Source organism: Parasteatoda tepidariorum, chromosome 3, assembly GCF_982258835.1.
Source record: "Parasteatoda tepidariorum strain Cologne lab strain chromosome 3, Ptep-v5.0, whole genome shotgun sequence".
Lineage (NCBI taxonomy): Eukaryota > Metazoa > Arthropoda > Arachnida > Araneae > Theridiidae > Parasteatoda > Parasteatoda tepidariorum.
The window spans coordinates 47,201,939-47,210,671 of NC_141757.1; positions in this window are offsets into that span (position 1 = coordinate 47,201,939).

Consider the following 8,733-nt stretch of genomic DNA (forward strand, 5'->3'; position numbering starts at 1 on the left):
AACCTGGATGCATTCTTTGTGATGTCTTTCTCTGTATTGTGCTATCTGCTCTTCTACTTGACAAAGGTTTATAAGTCTTAACTGAGCAAACAAGCCTGCAAATGTATGTAATTTCAATAAAGCAATAAAGTAGTTCATTTCCGTCGCACTAGAGCTGCACAATGGGCTATTGGCGACGGTCTGGGAAACATCTCTGAGGATGATCCGAAGACATGCCATCACAATTTTGATCCTTTGCAGAGGGGATGGCACCTCCACTTCAGTAGCTCGACGACCTGCGCGCGAAGTCAAGCACTTTACGGTAGAACAGTTTAACGAGAACCAATACCGCACACCCTCGGTCCCTACGCAGACTGATCCAAGTGGTCACCCACCCTCACACTGACCGTAGCCAGTGATGCTTGACTTCGGTGATCTGCTGGGAACCGTGTCTTAACCATCAGTCCACTGCGGGACTACTTTACGGTAGAACAGTTTACGGTAGAACAGTTTAACGAGGACCAATACCGCACACCCTCGGTCCCTACGCAGACTGATCCAAGTGGTCACCCACCCTCACACTGACCGTAGCCAGTGATGCTTGACTTCGGTGATCTGCTGGGAACCGTGTCTTAACCATCAGTTCACTGCGGGACTACTTTACGGTAGAACAGTTTACGGTAGAACAGTTTAACGAGGACCAATACCGCTCACCATCGGTCCTTACGCAGACTGATTCAAGTGGTCACCCACCCGCACACTCACCGCAGCCAGTGATGCTTGACTTTGGTGACCTGCTGGGAACCGTGTCTTAACGATCAGTCCACTGCGAGACTCAAAGTTTTGCAACCATTAACAACCAGGGGCCTCCCTGGCCGAGCAGTTTCGCCCGCTAAATACTCTGTTAAGCGTGAAGGTGGCGGGTTCGAATCCCGTCGTAATCCTGGATGTATTCTTTGTGATGTCTTTCTCTGAATTGTGCTATCTGTTCTTCTACTTGACAAAGGTTTATAAGCCTTAACTGAGCACGCAAGCCTGCAAATGTATGTTGTACCAATAAACATTAGCGTGAAGTGACCGAGGGACATAAGTTCAGAGAAAGTAACTAAGTTTTGAAACATGAAGGTGATGGGTTCTATTTCAACCGTAAATTGTGAATGTAAGGTAGGAATATCTCTCTATATAAGTGATATTCTTCTGTAAAATGTGGTAAGCGCTGGGGCTATAACACTTTTTGCGATCGTACCACAATGGTTTGAAGTTCCCTCCTATGTAATGTAATCGATGGTCCAAAAACAATTGCCCAAAAGTGGACTGGTAAGACGCACTTCGTAGTCGATCACTGAAGTCAAACATCACTGACATCGGTCAATGAGCGGATGGGTGACCACTTTGCAACAAGGATGCGCGGTATCTGTCCCCGTTAAACTGTTCTACCGTAAAATACACGACTTTGCTCGGAGGTAGTCGGGCTACCAAAAGGGGGGCATCTCCTCTTCTGAGGATCAAAATTGTGCTGGCATATCTTTGGATTATCAGCAAGGGTGTTTCCAATAGCCCGTTGTACAGCTCTCGTGCGACTTAATTAAAGTACTACTACCATTCAGAACATTTAGGTATTTTAAGAGCTTGTTGCGGTAACTAGATGCTTACTACCAACGACGTATGCTTTTCCGACTTAAATTATGAGTGGTGCCTCCCTGACAGAGCATCGTTATTCCGCTAAATGTCTTATAGCGTGGAGGTAGAGGGTTCGATTTGGATCCCTTCGTAATCCTGGATGTATCTTTATGATGTCCTTCTCTTACTCTCTTTGTATCCGTTCTTCAACTTGTCAAGGGTTCATGAGCTGTACTTTGTAATGAGTACAGAAGCCTACATAATTTTCTCATTAGCAGCTTGCGATTTCAGGTGTGAAATGAAATTCTCAAAATGGAATAAATGAATGTGCATTTGCTTAACTTTTCTTTTACATATTTCAGTATTGCCTTTTAAGGTTGTTTCTTATGATGGTTTCTATTCTTTTAACTCCCTTTAAAACATAAATATGCGGTTTTATTTCAGTACAATAGGAAAAACGCAAAAATAAAAAAGTATAAAAAAACATTACCAAGTACTAAATTATTTTTTGAAAGATACAGATCTTGGAAAAGCTTTAAATCGAACGAGGATGTTTCAAAAGCCGATAAAGAGATAAGAAGTAAGAGATTATTTCTTAATTTTAATCCTTTATCCCTTTTATTTATTTATTTTTAATTTAGAACAACATAATATGCCAGTATATTATCAAAAGTAATCGAAAAGAGTTGACCATAACCTCTTTTTTTTTTTTTTTTTTTTTTGCTTAGGTACTTCTTTTTTAATTGTAACTTTAATAAGAAAAAAAATAAATAAAAGAAGAAGAAGCTCTTCCAATCAAACTCAATTCGTGTCATATATTGTAACCAAACAGCGGAGATAACATTTATGTAACCAATCAAATTAAATTCGTGTCATATATTGTAAGCAACCAGCGGAGATAACTTTTAAGTAATTAAAATAACGCGAAAAAGGTCCTCCAAGTTGAAAATTAAGTCGTAACAATCGTGTACTGTGAGTATCTGAACAAAATGGCAAAACTTCTATGGAAGATAGAGCACATCATAAGGGTTAAGCGTTGCATAGGAATCCGTGAATGGAAACGTCATCATACGCCTCTAGGGGAGCTTAGATTTTTAATCTTAATTTAAAGATTTTGTACCTAATTTAACAAGCTCGCCAAATCTATAATAAGATATGTATATAAATCGCATGTTAATTGATACAAATCAAAAAAACTATCTCCCTGTATGCTCAATGATATGGTCTGTATTAGTGCTTAGTTTCCAATTTTTTTTTCCCATTGGGGAGAATTTATACTCAAGTTTTTAATAAATGTTATATTTAAACAGTTTTTCTTGTAGTTTGCTTTCTTCCTCCAATTTTAAAGTAAATTTATTTTTTAGTACAATTTTCAATAAATTAAAAGCAAACTTGTATCATATGGTTTGATTTAGGATCATTAGATTTTGATTTCACCATGATAGTTACTGAATTTATGGATTCTTAACTATGCCAAAGCAATTATTTTCCTTAAGACTTTATTAAACTCTTGCGAATCTTTTTTTTCTACATATTTTTAGTCTTTTATATGAATGAATTCACATTCATAAAAAAATTTGCTTTAGTGCTGTTTTATAAATTCTTCTCTGCGCTCACTTAAATTTGCTCGCATCACTAAGTTTATCAACAACTAATAATAATAAAATTAAAATATTTTGCCATTATTCCTATTGGATAATACGTATTCTCATCCCAATAGAATAGTATTCCCATTGGTTGCTATCTAACTGATTGATCATTGATGGATTGTTAGAGGACAAGTAAGTAAAGGACGACATGCAATTTTATTTCTAACTTAATTTTTTTGTAGTAGAAATATTCTAAAAACAGACAACAGTGTGTCAGAGTTATTTTAATTTGTATATTATATTTTTATTTGTTAAGATTTTTTATTAAGATTTTCACTTATTAAAATTTGTAATTAAATTTTTTTTTAATTAAGATTTTTTCATTGAGATTTTTTTTAAACAACATATTTAAACTATAAACATAGTAAACTGCTGCAACTATATAAACAACTTATTTATTTATATTTTTCAATTATACCAACATTTTGGATCGCTGCGTCTCAGGATTGTTTCCAAGACAGCGGCGTTGCCATATTAATTATCAACGTTAAATGATTTACAACCACTATCAGAATATTGAAATCATTATTGAATTAAAACAAAGAATGTATGCGCTTTAAACGAAAACATTGATTTAGCGTGTTTACTTAATTGGCTAAATTTAGTGACATAGTGACAACAATATCCGAGAATGGTATTATTCCACCAATTTATCGTGTACTGTAAATGAGTTTTCTCTGCGTGGTGCCTTTTAGGAAACAGCAAAACCAACTTCTTGTATTTCATGGGGTGTAACCTCACTGTAGGAAACGAAAAAAATGTGACTGTCTTAAAGGAGAGAGATGATGCAACAACATTATTGATTGCGCGGGCAACGAAGAGGATATTCGTGAATGAGTTAATTTTCGTTAAAAGGAAGAGGAATATTTTTTGGGAATCATCACCAAAAGTTAAAATTATTGAAGTTAACATCAGATAAGTATAAATCTGAATAGCAAACCACTCAACCAAAAAGATAGAAGGTAACGATTGTGAATTAACAACGTGTTTATTTATTTATTTATATTTTTTATAATTATTTTTTTTTAAAAAATAGCCTGCTTAAAAATTCTTGAAACATTTGCTTAAACTTTATTAAAAGTGATGAAATTAAACGTTTGTAATTCTTGTAGATATTGAAGCGTTATGGTAACATCGACATCACGGCAACAGCGGAATTTTTTTTTTTTTCGTTTGAAATTCTCAAACAAAATTTTTTCACATAGAATTTTTTTAAACATTCTTAGCATTTTTAGTTTTTTTTCAACATTTTGTAAGATATTAGTTATAAACCAAATAAAAATAATAATAATAATTAATTACTGAGTTCTTCCTGTTCTGATAACTTACGTCGACAATTCTTCAAGATGTTAGATGATACTTTTTCGGTGTTTAGTATTAGCAGTTTTGCTTTATTATTATTATAATATTATTACCCCATATTAACATACTTTTTAACTGCTACAAAATTTCCACAGCAAGTATAGAAGATTTTTTTCCGCGGTAGTGATTAAGTTAAAATAAATTTTATGTAAGCGAATTATAACCACTTGGCATTACAAAATATTGCCTTATCACCACTTTTAATATAATTTTAGAATCTAATTAAAAAAATGAAGACTAAAAAGTTCTTATATTAAGGATAGCAAATTAAAATTGAAAAGTGGGGAGAAGAAAAAAAACGCTGTCAAAATTTAACAAACAACTACTGAGGAAAGCGAGACTGAAAATATCAAAATTGTTGGATTGTCCTAAGAAATAGATATCCAAGGTTCATCAAGCAATAAAGAAGATTAATTATAATGAAAATAAAATAAAATAACGAGCTTTATACTAGCCCAATTGGAGAACTGATTTCAGAAATTGGGATTTATATAAAATATTAATAACGATTGCAATTAAATGACGAAGGATTTAATGCCCTTTTACGCATGCTATCATGGGTTTATGAACCTAGAAAAAAGATTTTAGTCATTGCAACGGTAACTCATATTAAAGTTCAGATGCGGTCATTGACATTAAATTTTTTTAATTTTAGTGTAATAGATTGTTTTCGAAACTTAAGCATTTTCAGTAAGTCTATAATTTTTGTTTTTTTTGTTTTGTTAATACATGAGTTAAAAGAAGAGAAAGGAACAAAAATGAGAACAGCTCTAGAAGAACAGTAAATTTTTATTTCTTTTCCAAAATAAATAAATGAATGAAATAAAATTAATTTTTCAAGAAAATAAATATTATTCGCGAATCAAAGTTACTGAAATGTGTAGCACTGTAAACAATGGTGTGCCAAAGAGTATTAAAAAAAAAAAAAAAAAAGGAGTTTAAAAAAAGGAATGCCAGAAGTAACCTCTGGAGGGAAGACAAAAATCAATAATAAAAAAAGTAAAATATTAGAACATTATATATTCATTAAAATTTAAATATATATATTAAAAATTTAAATCCATACATTAAAAATGTTTAGGTAAATGTTTGCAAGTTTTTTTTCTTCCTTTTTTTGTAGAAATTTATTACTTTTAACGTACGCAACACCATAATATCATGAACGTAAAATATTTGTGTACTTCATGCAATAGTTTAAACCTTTCATTCCATTTTAAGAACACAACATTATTTTTTTTTATTATGCTTGTTAATATTTGTGTACTGTATGCAATAGTTTAAACCCTTCATTCCATTTTAAAAACACAAAATTATTTTCTTTTTATTATGCTTGTTAATATTTGTGTACTGTATGCAATAGTTTAAACCCTTCATTCCGCTTTAAAAACACAAAATTATTTTCTTTTTATTATGTTTGTTAATATATGTGTACTTCATACAATAGTTTAAACCCTTCATTCCATTTTAAAAACACAAAATTCTTGCCTTTTTATTATGCTTGTTAATAACATAAATCCAATTGAGTATTTCCAATTGGCATAAGTGTGATTGTTAAAAAATAATTATAAATAAGTTGTAAAATGTTTTTAGCGTTTAATGGTTTTATGAGCAATTTCAAAAACAAAGACCACTTTAAGGATATTTTCAAAAATTTTCTTCAAGTTAAGAGTTATGTAACCAAAAAGTATAGTGACATATATTAAAGGTCATTTAACCAAGATTATAGCAGCAGCAGCTGAAAGAGGCTCGGTGACTGAAATAGTGTCACTGCTATTGATTCATCTGTCAGTTCTATTCCTAAATTAAATCATAGAATAAAGTAAACAGTTATATCGTGGCAATGTCTAGTTTAACATTTAGTGCAAAATCTTCCCTACAGTCCAACATACCCAAAATGAATTTAAAATACTTTTTAACGGTTAAGCATAAAATCTAAAAGGTCTATTTAAAGAAGCTAACTGGTAAGAAACATACCTAAATTTATAATGTTTGAAATAAAAATGGTCAATTTAGCATTGTTTTTACTTCTAATTTATCCAACTATAACGAATGTAATATTATCTTTGGCGTGTGATGTAAATGAAACAGAAAACAACGTTATAATTAGAAAACAAATCACCGGAATATTTTGATTTCCGGTTGTACTGAATGATAACTTCAAAACTTTCCCTGCCTTGCTCAAATTTAGTTGCGTATTCAAAAAATTTATTTAGTTGTTTACAGTATAGGGGTAAAGGCATCTTAAAATTATAGGTTTCTCTTAGGTTACCCCTGATCGTATAAATTGTAGTTATTTTTCACAGACGAATAACGGGTTCCCCGCAAAATTCATATTCTGAGAAAAAGAAATTATTAACCGGAGACACAAGGGAAAATAAATATATTTTGAACACAAGACTGCTACAGTTTCCTTTTTCACTGGCTACTCAAAAGACCAGACCAGACAGGTAATTACTAGGAGAGGAGAGGAAGACAAGTGCGGTGAAACAATAACAACAACAAAAAAAGAGACTCTCTCTTTTTGTATCCTAGGGGGCTCCACCCGGATCGTAAAGCTCACCTTGTTTTTTGATGATAAACAGATTGTTACATTAAAAATATAAATTATTCGAATAAAAGATGCTAAGTTTTAATTTTTATTTTTTATTGTATGGACACAGATTTGGTACCACAGGTTTCCGATTTAATTTGAGGGAAATTTAAACCTAATAATTTGCCCACTCTCTTTTTTTCCCTTTGAAAATTTTTATTTAATCATTGATAACTTTAAATGCTTGTTAAATATCGTTTTAGAGTTTCATACAGTTATTTTGTACTCATTATTTAAATTGCATAATTTGACTGATTTTAGATTCACATTATATTTGCTGCAAAAGTAAATATAACACAAATATTTATTTACTGTTAAAGAATTGTATAACGGTAACTAAATATTTTGCGTAAAATTTCGAATATTTAGATAATATCATGCAATTACTTAATAGATAGGCTTAGTTTAAAGCCTTTAAATTTGGGTAATAATTGAAATTAAAATCGTTAACTCAGAACCCCCAAAATAGATGAAAGCACGACTTACACATTTCCATTTTCACAATTTAGACATAGATCTGAAGGGGAAGATAATCTTTTCCTGCTCCCTAAACCCATGGTACTGATCAGCAACTGACCAGAGGACTTTCGATTCCACAGATTTTACGAGTTCGTATATCGCATGTACTCGGTGTGTCTAGCGGCTTTGAGGATCGAACCCAATTCGCATCGGACTGAAGTCCAATGCTTTATCCACTTGGCTTCCTACGGCTAGTAATATTTATGAGGGATGATGAATATCATAGGAAAATATTGTTAAATAAGGGTTAAATAAATAATTTGCAACTAAACATTATCATAACTTTATGCTTTTAACAAACAAAAATATTTGGATCTTCTGTGTTTATTAATTATAATATCATGTGATGTAGAAATACAACATAACTAGGGCTTTATAAATTTTACCTAGGGTTCATAAATCTAAGACTGAAATTTTTTTAAAATTATATGATTAAAATTATGCGAAGGTCACGAAAACCGCGAACTCTCAGACACAAGGCCCCGAGTCAGGACCACATCATTTATTGGTAACAAAAATACACACAAAATTTAACCCATCATCTGTGGTGTAACTAGCCTACTGTGCGATATTCGCAAAATTAAAATTTGCTCGCTTTTTTTAAATCTTCCTGTCATTTCAAAGCGTAAGACCTTTAATTTTTTTTTTGTGAAGCCGTAATGAAAATATTACTTTTTAAAACAATTTCTATAAATTGCGTAGAAAAAAGGCACTAATTTTATTACTAATTATAACTTATTAAAACGCTAACTAATAAAAAAACTAGTAAATACAGTTTAAAATGCATAAGATTTTAGTTAAATACATCTAATGCAAAATATCAGTTATTGCCACCCTTTATATATTTTTAGCATTATTCTCACATAAGTGGTCAATATTAGAATCTTGTTGTTGTTGTAGTTCATTTACGTCGCACTAGAGCTGCACAACGGGCTATTGGCGACGGTCTGGGAAACATCCTCGAGGATGATCCGAAGATATGCCATCGCAATTTTGATCCTCTACAGAGGGGAT